General features: G+C 41.3%; 1 non-coding gene across 1 annotated transcript; it reads left to right on the top strand.

Moving 5' to 3' along the window:
* Positions 1-359: 359 nt before the first annotated feature.
* On the top strand, positions 360-434 carry Trnas-cga (transfer RNA serine (anticodon CGA)). Its single transcript has one exon. It is a non-coding gene; the product is annotated as a tRNA-Ser (tRNA).
* The last annotated feature ends 15132 nt before the right edge of the window (positions 435-15566 follow it).

Raw genomic sequence — 15566 nt, forward strand, 5'->3', positions numbered from 1 at the left:
GTATTATATTCACTTCGTGCACTGGCAGAAGTAAAGCTGTGAGTACCGGGCGTGAGTCGTGCTTCGGTTGCTCAGTTGGTAGAGCGCTTGCCCGTGAAAGGCAAAGGTCCCGAGTTCGAGTCTCGGTCGGGCACACAGTTTTAATCTGCCAGGAAGTTTCATATCAGCGCACACTCCGCTGCAGAGTGAAAATCTCATTCTGGAAACATCCCCCAGGCTGTGGCTAAGCCATGTCTCCACAGTATCCTTTCTTTCAGGAGTGCTAGTTCTGCATGTTTCGCAGAAGAGCTTCTGTAAAGTTTGGAAGGTAGGAGACGGATACTGGCAGAAGAAAAGCTGTGAGTACCGGCCGTGAGTCGTGCTTCGGTAGCTCAGTTGGTAGAGCGCTTGCCCGCGAAAGGCAAAGGTCCCGAGTTCGAGTCTCGGTCGGGCACACAGTTTTAATCTGCCAGGAAGTTTCATATCAGCGCACACTCCGCTGCAGAGTGAAAATCTCATTCTGGAAACATCCCCCAGGCTGTGGCTAAGCCATGTCTCCACAGTATCCTTTCTTTCAGGAGTGCTAGTTCTGCATGTTTCGCAGAAGAGCTTCTGTAAAGTTTGGAAGGTAGGAGACGGATACTGGCAGAAGTAAAGCTGTGAGTACCGGGCGTGAGTCGTGCTTCGGTAGCTCAGTTGGTAGAGTGCTTGCCCGCGAAAGGCAAAGGTCCCGAGTTCGAGCTACATATGCGTATGAAATTAACGCATGTAGAATACAATCTTATCTATTGAGAAATGTCAGTACATTACGTCTTAGCACAAATATACGTGTTCAAATGCAAAACCATCCATTGGCACTATCATTCTCCCAGCAATTGCTCGACTTTGGAAATGGAATAATACCTTTGCATGAAGACACACAATGCATCAGACTGCCAGGCAATTTCTGCAACATGGTAAATACGAAAGATTCTTTGACTGAAAGCATATTTCCAGATTTACAAGAAAATTATATTAATGATGCGTGGCTCCGTTAACGAGCTATTTTAGCCGCAAAAGATATCAATGTTCACGCTATTTACGTAAAAATACAACAGTTGTTGCCCGGCAATGACATATTGTTCAAATCGATCGATACTGTTACTGATCCTGGCGAAGCAGTCAAGTATCCTGCTGAATGTTTGAATTCGCTGGATTTACCAGGAATGCCACCATATAACTTGCGATTAAAAATTGGCTCACCTATCATTTTGCTTCGGAATTTAAATACACCAAAGCTCTGCAACGGTTCAAGATTAGTCATAAAAAATTATGGACATTGTTCTTGAAACTACAATTTTGAACGGCAAATTTGAAGGTGAAGTTGTTCTCGTGCAACGAATCCCTATTATCCCTTCAGACTCACCCAGTCCATTCAGACATCTGCAATTTCCAATTCGCTTGGCATTTGCCATGACTATTAATAAGTCGCAACGTCAAACAATGTCGATTTGTGAGTTGGATCTAGAAAATGCGATCTTTTCACGTGGCCAATTATATGTGGCATGTTCTCACATTGGAAAACTGTCAAGGTTATTCATTTACACTTCTCAGGAGTTGACTAAAAATATTGTTCATCAACTCGCTTTAAGATAAAATTAAACAAACATTATTGATAATAACGATTTGTTTTTAGAAAAATTGGTGTTATTTCAAATAAAGAATAATGAAATTATTATATTTTTTGTGTTTCATTTCATACTTTGTTCAATATCCTAATCGCTTGAAATATCATGCAGGACAACGTCTGTCGGGTCCGTGAGTATAATATATAATGTTGTGAGTAGAGCAAACCAAAGACTGCACTTAACTGACAAAACACTTTGCAACTGCAACAGATCTACTAAAGAGGCTGCTTAAGCAACGTTTATTCACCTTCTTCTGAAATTTTGCTTTGCCGTCTGAGATCCGCATCAGAGGGGTCTGAAGGAAGACATCGCAAAAATACAAAAACCGGCAGCTCAATTTTGTATTGTCGTGAAATACGAGCAATTGCGCCACGAATGTTGTACGTGAAATGTGGTGGCAATCATTAAAAGAAAGGCGGTTTTACTTGCGGCTGGTTCTTCTCGTGAAATTTCAAGTCCCAACTTTCTCCTCCGATTGTGAAAATGCGGTACTCTGTTGGCACCCATTTACATGGGGAGGAATGTTCATCATCATCATAAAATAAGACAAAACAGAGCACGGAAAGAAAGATTAAGCGATCGTTTATCACTCATGCTATTCGTGAATAGTACGGTAGATAAATTACTTGAAGATGGATCGACGAACCGCCTACCAGGTACTAAATTGTGCATTGGAGGGCAATCAAATAGATGCTGACGTAGACAAAATTTTTGAATTTCACTGCGAAAGTGTAATAAAGGAAAACTAATATTTAGCGGACTACAAAGACTCCATAGTTTTTATTGCCTCGAGCGTTGTTTGAAAGACAGTTGTCTGAAATATCACAGTTATATTCGGCGGCTGTTTTACCACCACCCTGAAATATCCGCAAGACTGGAACGTTTTCTATTCTGTTTTGGTTTTCTACCGTCAATTTGCTAGTTGTAACATAAACTGAAATGCCTTTTATGTTTGTCAAGTGTATGACATTTGTGACCTTCAGATTAAAATAATAATGTATTTTTTTCTTCTGTGATGTCATCATCATAGTTTCTTAGGCCATACTTCAGTTTTATTGCAGCAAATAAAGCAACAAAATCTGATTACTATGAAAAACGCAATAACTTTCTTGGCACATCTCTTAAACAATACTTTCAATGAGTATCATCACTTTCTTAATGGAGTCATTATACTCAAGTATCACAGTGAATTAGGTTTACTGAAATTTATAGTGAAAGGAATCTTCATATTATCTCCATTACCTGGCTCGTGTTAAATTATCATTACGACGTTAGATGAAGCCTCCCTAAACCGAAGACTAACTTCGATTGACGGACCGATTGATTTAGTATTTTCGAACCTAATTGTGTTCATTGTGGGCATTAGTAGAGAGAAAGTCTGCTAATTATCTGTGTCACTACTGGTTTTTCTCCTCATTGAGGCCCTTTCTGACTTGAAGTGTCAATCTATGTTAGCATAATGACAAACTGACTGAAACTCTGTCGTCTGTAGAAGGAAATATATCAAAGGCAACCTTTTGCTGTTGGAAACACATAATGCAGTGTGATATAAAGAAACATATAAATTACAGCAAACGTTAGAGTACATACTTGTACATTATTCTGTAATTGTCATGCAGCGTAGACAATGGCGATAGTATTGCAAAAATTCAACAATGAACACGCGGCATAGAGTGTTGGGATGAGTAATAGATAATTCCTTCATTCACTGATTCTGTATTTTGAGGAAAGATCACTACACATTTGTGAACCATGTTGTGCCACAAAGACTCCAGCAGCCACGTGCTCAAAATTTTCACGGTTATGAGGTGATAACAGCCACTCGACTGCATGGAATTTCGTCTAGCGTTAACACCTTGAAGCGCCGCTACGTTTCCTGCTATAAAGAGAGAAAGGCACTTCAGACGTCGTCACGTATCCCATCGTAGAGCCCTGCTGAAAGCTTTCTCGCGTTTATTCAACTCTCGTGTCTCAGCCACGGGTTTAACATGATCGTTTCAACTCTTTGATAAGGCACTTTTCTATTCTTTTATGATTATAGCGCTTTTTAATGGAACGCAAGAAATTTAGAGCAAAGGAAGCTCTGCAGAACACCACAAAAATGACGATCATTTCAAGTGTGGGTTAAAGTATTCTCACAAAGATTTTCTCTTAGAGGAATATGACTTCAGAAGAATGACTTAATAGTTTCACAAACAATAAAATATGACCTTTTCAAACTTGTACTGTAGCTTTCTGTTCGTAACGAAGTGGTAATTTATTTGATTAGCAAAAAGTTAATTTTTTTCAGCAAACGGGATAGATAATTTTTCTACGTTGATGGAAACTCATGTTGTATTAATAGCGTTATCAAAGCCATTCTCTACATCTACATCTACTTTCATACTCCGCAAGCCACCCAACGGTGTGTGGCGGAGAGCACTTTACGTGATACTGTCATTACCTCCCTTTTCTGTTCCAGTCGCGTATGTTTCGCGGGAAGAACGACTGACAGAAAGAATTTTACATTCGTGATCTCCTCGGGAGGTATAAGCAGGGGGAAGCAGTATATTCGATACCTCATCCAGAAACGCACCCTCTCAAAACCTGGCGTGCAAGCTACTCCGCGATGCAGAGCGCCTGTCTTGCAGAGTCTGCCACTTGAGTTTGCTAAACATCTCCGTAACGCTTTCACGGTTACTCGCCCAATGAATCTCAACCTGGTACCCGCCTTACCAACAATAAATTTTATATGATCATTCCATTTCAAATCGTTCCGCAAGCATACTCCCAGATAATTTACAGAAGTAACTGCTACCAGTGTTTGTTCCGCTATCATATAATCATACAATAAAGGATCCTTCTTTCTATGTATTCGCAGTACATTACATTTGTCTATGTTAAGGGTCAGTTGCCACTCCCTACACCAAGTGCCTATCCGCTGCAGATATTCCTGCATTTCGCTACTATTTTCTAATGCTGCAATTTCTCTGTACACCACAGCATCATCCGCGACATGCCGCATGGAACCTCCGACACCATCCACTCACGTATATTTTATGTTCTACCTAAAGGTCACGTTATTAAACGTTCTATCAATTATTATAAATGATTATGCGCACATCATAGCTGGCAAAATTTCAATATATGGTTTACCTGACAGTACAATCGTACGATGTACCTGATACCACGCTTTAATTGTAACGGTGAATGCATCTGGGGAGTAAGTATAGCGTAGAGCTTTTCGGTACCTTAGATTCAAATGTTATAAATTAGGTTTTCATAAATACTTCTTTGGTCGTGTATCTAGTTGAAAACGAATACAATATGCTTAAGTTTTCACTTCTGCAAGAGAGAGTGTCTTTGAAGCATAAAGAAATATTTATCTCGCAGTTGTGGAGATGAGAAAGTTAAGCTTAAATTTATTTGCACAGTTTCTTTGTCCGTGCATAGGATTTGAATGAAAGTAATTTTTAGAAGATTGCAGTTGAAGTTCAAATTCGGCCTATGACTGACGATTGTTTCTGCTATGTTTCTGTGGCAGAAAGCTCGTTACCCTACTATGTGCGTTTCTATGATAAGTAAATGTTCCTTAACTTTCTAAGTTGTAAAATACTTTGATAAATACTTCTTTCTTTGAATATCTGCTTCAAAACCAATATAGTAATATTAAGTATTCACTTCTTCAGGAGATTCTACCCTTCAAGGATGAATAAATACTTGACTTTCAGTTGTAAAAATGAGAAACTTAACCGCAAAATTAATTTCTATGCTTTCTCCGTTTGTTCATAGGATTTCAAATAAAATAATTTTTTTACCCGACTGTTGCAAAACTTAGAATACCGCCGATGATTAATCATGAACTATCAGAATTATTCTTTGCATATTATCTGTATACAACATTATCATTAGATCTTAACACTTCCTGCTGATTACATCATTGCATCAGTGGTAGTAATATACATCATGTAAAATATCATTCAGTAATTTTAGCAATCACATACAACGCTTGGACAGTTAACAACCGTACGTTTGCTATCTACATCCTTAATGCAGTTACTTCACTATATTCCCATTTTTAAACTTTTTTTGGTCGTAAGAAATCAGAATGATCTGATTCGGCCAACATTCATTTTTGCTCTTCACCTCCTAGTATTACACTCCAAGGTCTCCATTACTTTTCTTGCTTTTATTTCAAGTTCTATCTTGCTCTACTATATTTTCCTTCTGCGCCCCCTTTTTCCTTTATTATCGTGAATATTGTAGGCCTCCTCTCACATATTAACAGGTGCGCTATAATTATATATCTTTTACTGATAAGTATTTCCATTTCATTCCATAGCGACTTTGTTAACAGCCTCTTCAATCCTTATCGGTATTTTAAGTTACCAGCATTCTTTCTGTAATAACACATTTCAAAAGTTTTAATCCCCTACTTTTCCAGTTTTCCCACAGTCCATGACTCACTTTCATGTAATTCTTGCAGATGTGCTTTCGTTTAATTATTAGTCAGCAGTTATTCTCTGTTTCACTGAAAATATCCAGCACATTTAGCTCAGACGATCCCCACAGACGTTTCTGTTGATTCTTACATACTATAGCAGAAAGACTAGTGCTCTAAGGTCTATCTGTTTTCTTCTCTTTCCCCTTGTGACGTTAATGTAATCTCAATTCGTGTCTGTAAGCTGTACACCCATCATTCTGTACTAGTGCTACAATTGAGGTTCAACACCGCACGCTCTTTAACGGAACTACTCCCGAATGCTGTCAGGTTGTTCAGTCAACTGACTTGGCTACTGGGCACAAACACTTGATTCCTTTCCTTCTGTGTGTAGATTCGTTCCGCGCATTTCATATTTCAGTAGGTATTAAAATCCATGGAGAAGAAATAAAAACTTTGATTTTCGCCTATGACATTGTAATTTTGTAATTCTGTCAGAGACATCAAAGGACTTGGAAGAGCAGTTGAATGGAATGGACAGTGTTTTGAAAGGAGGATATAAAATGAACATCAACAAAAGCAAAACGAGGATAATGGAATGTAGTCGAATTAATTCGGGTGATGCTGAGGGAATTACATTAGGAAATGAGACACTTAAAGTAGTAAATGAGTTTTACTATTTGGGGAGCAAAGTAACTGATGATGGTCGAAGTAGAGAGGATATAAAATGTAGATTGGCAATGGCAAGGAAAGCGTTTCTGAAGAAGAGAAATTTGTTAACATCGAGTATAGATTTAGGTGTCAGGAAATCATTTCTGAAAGTATTTGTATGGAGTGTAGCCATGCATGGAAGCGAAACATGGACGATAAATAGTTTAGACAAGAAGAGAATAGAAGCTTTCCGAAATGTGGTGCTACAGAAGAATGCTGAAAATTAGATGGATAGATCACATAACTAATGAGGAAGTACTGAATAGGATTGGGGAGAAGAGAAGTTTGTCGCACAACTTGACCAGAAAAGGGGATCGGCTGGTAGGACATGTTCTGAGGCATCAAGGGATCACCAGTTTAGTATTGGAGGGCAGTGTGGAGGGCAAAAATCGTAAAGGGAGACCAAGAGATTAATACACTAAGCAGATTCAGAAGGATGTAGGTTGCAGTAGGTACTGGGAGATTAAGAAGCTTGCACAGGATAGAGTAGCATGGAGAGCTGCATCAAACCAGTCTCAGGACTGAAGACCACAACAACAACATCAATACATAAATCCGTCAAATTTTCTCTGGGGTATTACCTGTCTTTTACATGGCATTAGCAGTCTATTTTGAACCTGAGATTACTCAGTTGGCCTCCTGTTTCATCTCTGGTCAGTTCAGTTTCGACTGAAGTTAGTTTCGAGCATTGCTTCCTTCCTCATCCGTAGGCGGATTACACTAGAAAAATTTGTTAGCTCTTCTGTGTGTCCAAACGTCCTTAATGTGCGATGGCTTTTGCTCATGAACAACTCTCAATCCGTATTACGTGCAAAACTTTCTCTGGTTTGTCCCAGTCGTTTATAAAATACACCATAAAAATCCCAAGTTTTTCCACTGTTTTATTTCTTACTTCAAGACACGTTAGTGAGGAGAACACTGCTATTGACATTGCAATAGCGTGACTGTTCTCTTATACACAATATTTCTAAATGTTCAACTGGCTCAAATATTAATTTATGTGCAGTATTTTTTGTAAGTCTATTTTAGTAATCGCCATGCAAACTTAACAATATACACAGGATCACATTCAGCTGTGAAGAGTAATAGATCCGTTCATCTCAGTGTGAGTGTCAGTTGTGATGTAGACCTTCTTTTACAAATGATCAAGATATTGCATTTGACCCAAAGCTGTAAAAAGGAGACTGATATGAATTACAGTTAACAGACAGCTAATAGGTTTATTCTGTATTTTACAAATCTTTGCTGTAGAAATTAGAATTCTGCAAACGACTGTACTTCGAAAATGTGCTAATTTAAATCAGTATTGGTAAGGTGCTTATTAATTAACATGTAAATGCATATATATTTTCTTACTTTATTTGATGTCCTTAAGGACTGATTCACATATGGGCTATGGTAAGAGAGTTAGAAGTCAAGTTCTTTTGTGAATACGTTTCACCTCCATTAGTTATTCTGACGAATTCTGTATCTTCGAGACTCTCACTACGAGCCTATGGAATGAGCAACATATATACACTCCTGGAAATTGAAATAAGAATACCGTGAATTCATTGTCCCAGGAAGGGGAAACTTTATTGACACATTCCTGGGGTCAGATACATCACATGATCACACTGACAGAACCACACGTACATAGACACAGGCAACAGAGCATGCACAATGTCGGCACTAGTACAGTGTATATCCACCTTTCGCAGCAATGCAGGCTGCTATTCTCCCATGGAGACGATCGTAGAGATGCTGGATGTAGTCCTGTGGAACGGCTTGCCATGCCATTTCCACCTGGCGCTTCAGTTGGACCAGCGTTCGTGCTGAACGTGCAGACCGCGTGAGACGACGCTTCATCCAGTCACAAACACGCTCAATGGGGGACAGATCCGGAGATCTTGCTGGCCAGGGTAGTGACTTACACCTTCTAGAGCACGTTGGGTGGCACGGGATACATGCGGACGTGCATTGTCCTGTTGGAACAGCAAGTTCCCTTGCCGGTCTAGGAATGGTAGAACGATGGGTTCTATGACGGTTTGGATGTAACGTGCACTATTCAGTGCCCCCTCGACGATCACCAGAGGTGTACGGCCAGTGTAGGAGATCGCTACCCACACCATGATGCCGGGTGTTGGCCCTGTGTGCCTCGGTCGTATGCAGTCCTGATTGTGGCGCTCACCTGCACGGCGCCAAACACGCATACGACTATCATTGGCACCAAGGCAGAAGCGACTCTCATCGCTGAAGACGACACGTCTCCATTCGTCCCTCCATTCACGCCTGTCGCGACACCACTGGAGGCGTGCTGCACGATGGTGGGGCGTGAGCAGAAGACGGCCTAACGGTGTGCGGGACCGTAGCCCAGCTTCATGGAGACGGTTGCGAATGGTCCTCACCGATACCCGGCACTGCGTAGGATCCTGCGGTCTTGGCGTGCATCCGTGCGTCGCTGCGGTCCGGTCCCAGATCGATGGGCTCGTGCACCTTCCGCCGACCACTGGCGACAACATCGATGTACTGTGGAGACCTCACGCCCCACGTGTTGAGCAATTCGGCGGTACGTCCACCCGGCCTCCCACATGCCCACTATACGCCCTCGCTCAAAGTCCGTCAACTGCACATACGGTTCACGTCCACGCTGTCGCGGCATGCTACCAGTGTTAAAGACTGCGATGGAGCTCCGTATGCCACGGCAAACTGGCTGACACTGACGGCGGCAGTGCACAAATGCTGCGCAGCTAGCGCCATTCGACGGCCAACACCGCAGTTCCTGGTGTGTCCGCTGTGCCGTGCGTGTGATCATTGCTTGTACAGCCCTCTCGCAGTGTCCGGAGCAAGTATGGTGGGTCTGACACACCGGTGTCAATGTGTTCTTTTTTCCATTTCCAGGAGTGTATTTCGACTGGCTCCAGTAGAGAGAGCTGTTCCACGACAGTTGGCTGCTCATGCAAGTTATTGATTATCTGCTGCACATTTCTTATTTTATTCTCATATATCACCCTTACGTATTCCACCAAGAACTCAACATTAATTTCTAAAGGTCAGGGTTCAAAATCAATTAGAATATTTTGTGGATATTATATTCGCCAAAAACTGTGGAAATTATTAACCTCAGAACTGCTGTTTAGGCTTTCGTGCCACTATCAAGCGGTATTGTAAAAAGATTTGCTCTCAGACATTAAAATGCTTGGGTGCGAATACGTGTCATCGTCACAAATGTGGTTTCATTACACAAGTGATACAACACAGGGGCGGCCATGATCGAAGTGCTCCGATGATGGTACACAAGTGCAGCGCTCATCCACCAGCAGTCGCTTGTGCAACTGGTGGCATCCAACCTCGAGAGGCGCCAGAGCCTTACCTGTGGCATTGCCACAGGGGCGCGAGATCCGAGCGCATAGAAGGCCCCGTCTGCAGTGGCAGTTTCATTTGCTTGCCAATTACTCTCAGGTCCAGTCCAGTCCAATCCACTTCACGACGACATCAGAGGAGCGACGTAGAAGTACAGTGACTTCTATCGGTATTCAGTGTTTGTCTCGCCTCAGAGAGACGTCAAATCAAGGCTAGAACGACGACATCAGAGGAGCGACTTAGAAGTACAGTGACTTCTATCGTTATTCAGTGTTTGTCTCGCCTCAGAGAGACGTCAAATCAAGGCTAGAACAGTTAGCTTTGTGGAACTTTTTACTTCAGTCAGGCATAATACTGAACTATTGTAAGGAGACCTGTGTCAGCGCCATCAAGAGGCAAGAAACTTTGTACTGCACAACACGCAGATGTTCATTGGATAAGCTAATTATTCTCAATATAGGTATTTTCAGTGATATTTGTCATCCATTCCATGTTTGATATAGGCTTCTGTTCCTGTGCACCTTCTTGAACAGAACTGCATTTTATATGTGAGCCTACGTCTCTGCACATATCGTTCGGTGCCGACGCTGAATACCATAACAAAAACAAAGTGTTTTCATTGTAGAAATACAGTAACATCAACCGAGTGCGAAGCTCTGCACATAGTGAAATGATACAGTTACATTCTTAGCAGCTCACGTAATCATTTCACGATGTACACAACTTCGCATTTCTCTGAGGTTATTATATTTCTATAGTGAATGACTAGTTATGAAGATAACATACAGGGAGAGGCAGCTAAGTCATAAGACCCCTTGAATCTCCCCAAGCGTAATATATACAAAGATGCCGTTAATACAGTGAATAGCAGGAACAGGGGATACTTGGATAGATCACATTTCATGTTTGTGCTATTTTTATTACAGAGATATGAGGACATCTTTGGCTTTTTTAAGTGAAACACTATGCTAAATTTTAGCGTAACATGATGGGCTTAAAACGACTGTTTCAAATATGTATATATCATAATATTTAGGCCAATGGTTTTTGAGACACGGATATGTTCTTGTATCATGTTCGTCCTTCGAAGCGGCGTTGTCAGATGCGGCCTTTCCTATTGTGTAGTGTATATGGTAAACGTAGCGAGTCAGTCGTTTCACAAACACGCTCATTCACCCGACATTACTAATACATACTGCGATATTTTGAGCAAAAATTAACTGATGTCGCGCAAATGCTACTCAGTTACCGTGATACCAAAATAGTAGACAACGTACACTATTAAAATACTGCAATTTTTTTAATACATTTTAAGTAACAGAAATACAAATATAAGTGAGGAGGCCCTTATTGGTCACAAATATTTAATACGTGTTTGTTTTTTATTTGAAAATATTTACTGTTGATCACAATAGGATGCAAATACACACAAAGATGCAAAAACATACTGTGCATGATACAAAATTTGAATGAAGATGTGCTCAAAATTCTTCCCCTCTCTTGCAATGCACATTTGTAGTCGCCTTTCGAATGATTTGTGAACGGCTGCGAGGGTGTCACGTGAGATACGAGCGCACTCATAGATGATAAGTTGCTTCATAACGTGTGGCGTATTTGGTATCTGAGCATACACTTCGATTTCTCCGCACAGAAAAAAATCTAGAGGGGTCAAATCAGGCGACCAGGCTGGCCACTTCACTTCAGCACGTCGTCCGATCCAACAATCCGAGAACTTTTCATTTAACAGCTCTGTAGCCACACGAGATGAGTGAGCAGGACAGCGGTAATGTGGGAACCACATGCACTGACGCGTAGCTAGTGGTACCTCTTCCAGAAAAATGGGCACAACGTTTCGCAGGAACTGTGCGTAGTTACTGCCATTTAGTATAACCGGAATGACGTACGGCCCCACAATGATATTTCCGACGATGCCACACCACACATTAGCTGGTGGCTGAGGTTCGAGTCCTCCCTCGGGCATGAGTGTGTGTGTTTGTCCTTAGGATAATTTAGGTTAAGCAGTGTGTAAGCTTCGGGACTGATGACCTTAGCAGTTAAGTCCCATAAGATTTCACAATTTCACACACATTTGAACATTTGGTTGCTGATACTGCACCTGTTGAAGCCAATGAGGATTCTCTATAGACCAGAAATGCATATTATGCAAATTCACATTACCGTGGTTGGTGAAAGTCGCTTCATCAGTAAAAACCAGCAGCTAAAGAAAAACAAAAAAAGTACCATTGGATCATCTTGTAGGCGCTGCAGAGCAAACAGACAAAATCCCTGGCGCCCTTTGATATCCAAACCGGAGAGTGCTTGATGTAATGAGAGGTGAAACGGGTGAAATCTATGCCGGTGCAATATCAGTAGAACACCTACGCACCAATGCTAGAACGCCCTCTTCATGTACCTCGCCTGTTGCACGTTTTCTGCCTTGTCCTCTGTATGGCGTTCCATGATCCAGATTCAAGTAGATTCTTCCAAATACGTCCAAGAAGCTGATGCGTAGGACGCTCACGATCAGGATACATCTCTCCACATCGCTTTATTGCTCTAACAGCATTTCTTCTACTTTCACCATACACTAGAAGCATATCTAACATTTCTTCGTTGGTGTACATATCTGCTCCAAGGCATCCTTGTATCTGTTACGGCTATGGAGATAAGAGGGGAGTTAGGACTCAGCTGCCTCTCCCTTTATATAAATGTCGGAGGGTTTTAATGTCTGACATGTGCTGGAGCAAAATCGTTTGCAGTACAAATTGAAAATTACCCAAAGACCGAGACTGTAATTCTTAAACAATTAATATCTGTAGTTAACGCGGATATGATCTCCTTTAAAAAGGTAGACTTCTTTTTCATGATCGACATTTTATAAGTAAAGTTTCTGAGTAAGATGAACTGGCCATGTTTCGCGATACCCTGTTGAAGATTCGTAGCTATTCTGCTTCTAACATAAGATGTACCTCGAGACAAAGGCTAAAGCCCATAGAAAATAATTCCAAACTACGGACGTGTCCCCATTCCACCATCTATAAAGAACATTTACCTGTAAAACTCCGCATTTGCATATAACAGACGTTTGAAGGTTAATGAACGTAGAGACTATAGAAGCGCAAGTTGGTGGAGAAGCAGTATCATGTAATACAGATGATTTATATGACAGATACATGAATTATTATTTGGCAAGAAGCTAAACGTTTACTAGAAACAATTCCTGCCAACACATGACGTACTTGCAGTCTTACATTCCGTAATAGAAGTTTCTGTTTCGGGACATACATTGTTACTATCCGCTAATGAAGTGTAAATGTGGAACTTCAGTGAGGTAATTACAATGCATCACAACTGAACATTATGCACACTGGACAAATGAAGGATCTGGACGTGCTCTATGATTTCCGTTGCATCCTCACTATCGCAGACAACATCTAGAGACCAAGTTAACGCCTCACGGAGATATTTATCACAGTCTGTTATATTTAACTATTTTCCACTACAGCATTCATCCTCATTATTTTGACTTCCAAGACAAGTAAGGGAAGAACGTACGACACCACAGCAACTTCCATTTTTGGAAATATGACTACGTTAACATACACTGTTACCAGCGAAGGATATGCATATCACCAAATAATGACGATTTCACTCTTGCGACTCTGCTGGTCACAGTCATTCTTTTCCAGTTCGTTTACATATTTTTGTTATGATACACGGTATGGTTCCTTTAAATAAGTTTCCTTTATAGGAGCAGCTAAGTGGTAGACGGGAAACTGAACGAGGGCTTTTGAAGAGCAGTTGTACTGTACATCATTTGCCCTTGTATGATTTTTTTCAGTCTTTGGAATTACAAGAAAATCTCTGCTCACTCGCTTCGGTAATAATCTTTGACTGAGTAACCACACTGGTTCAAATGACCTCTGTTGCCTTCTGTCTGTGATTTGTTACTGACGAACAGTGACAATTTCTGATACCGAAAACTCAAACATGCCGATTTCCCAGAGTACTGTTGAACAACACTTTTCCGTTCACTCACCGCTGCCTGGAGTCCGGACAACTACCACAAAAGGTACGTCATGCTATCGCATACTGAGAATTACGTTTTGTAGAGACGACACTTACCAGAATGCGCTACTCTTACGGTACTTTCACGGTATGGCGCACTTCCTGTCACTGTTAAATAAAGATTACGACGTGCTTCATTATAAACAACAATTACCATTTTCTTGTTGACATTTTGTTAAACATTTCGTTCGGTAGTTGTTACTCGCCGCATTAGCACTAACATCTCTGGCGACTGAAGTGCTCTTTCAGTTCCAGCCGCCGGCCGGTGTGGCAAAGCGGTTAAAGGCGCTTCTGTCTAGAACCGCGCGAACGCTACGGTCGCAGGTTCGAATCCTGCCTCGCGCATGGATGTGTGTGATGTCCTTAGGTTAGTTACGTGTAAGTAATTCTAAGTTCTAGGGGACTGATGACCTCAGATGTTAAGTCCGATAGTGTTCAGAGCCATTTTTTGTGGCGTCTCCGGCGGGAAGCCCCCAGCGGAACTTGTACCGCTCGTACCTTAAACCGGCCCTGCAGGCATGTCTTCAACAACAAAAATATCCATACTGCTGTTTATCACTACTGAGGTACAACTCGTTATGCTGGAACAAGGAACTTGAGACAGAACCAAGTTTCACTGTATACACTCCTGAGGCACATGAGCAAGGACGGCATTATCACTATCATGAAGTGCCTGGGCTAGCAGCACAGAGCGGATTAGGTTGTGGAAAGGGACCAAAATGAGTTCCTGTCAGTTGCACTCAACATAAAAATTTTATTTATCAACACACAAAATTACACCAACGGTGCTAAACACTCAAAACTTTTATCTACCTCCCTTGATTAACTTCAGATCTGCTGAAGGCCACATTCAAAATCCAAGACACAAGACGTTGTGTTTAGGTTGGTACATAATAGAACACATTATGTTGATACATAATGTGAATTAAGAGAGGAAAAATGAAATTTATAATCACTGTTGTCACAAATATTTGCCTATTTCCTCGGAATATGTCGCTATTTTCGGTTGGTGCTTACTGTCGGACGTAATATCTCGTCTTAAATTGCTGTGAGTGAAACGAAGTACCAAATTACTATATTGATGAAGAATTGATGGTTACGAACGAGCATTGTGTTTGGCTACTCATATTCAGCTCATGATTCGTTGTGTTCTGTTCCCATCACTCATCACGCGAACCGTTACCAACAACACCAAACAACGGAAAAGCCGAGAACACCGTAAGTCGTCTTTTGCGCCTCTGGGTAGCGTCACGTACTGTTTGTTACCATGTGTTGCTCCCTGCAGATACATTTCGTTTATTCAACGCGGAGGAATAATTCACAGTACAGTTAATTACTGACAGCAAATGTGTCTCACGAAGAATCTTCTCGTCAGGAAA

Source organism: Schistocerca gregaria, chromosome 7 (genome assembly GCF_023897955.1).
Source record: "Schistocerca gregaria isolate iqSchGreg1 chromosome 7, iqSchGreg1.2, whole genome shotgun sequence".
Taxonomy (NCBI): domain Eukaryota; kingdom Metazoa; phylum Arthropoda; class Insecta; order Orthoptera; family Acrididae; genus Schistocerca; species Schistocerca gregaria.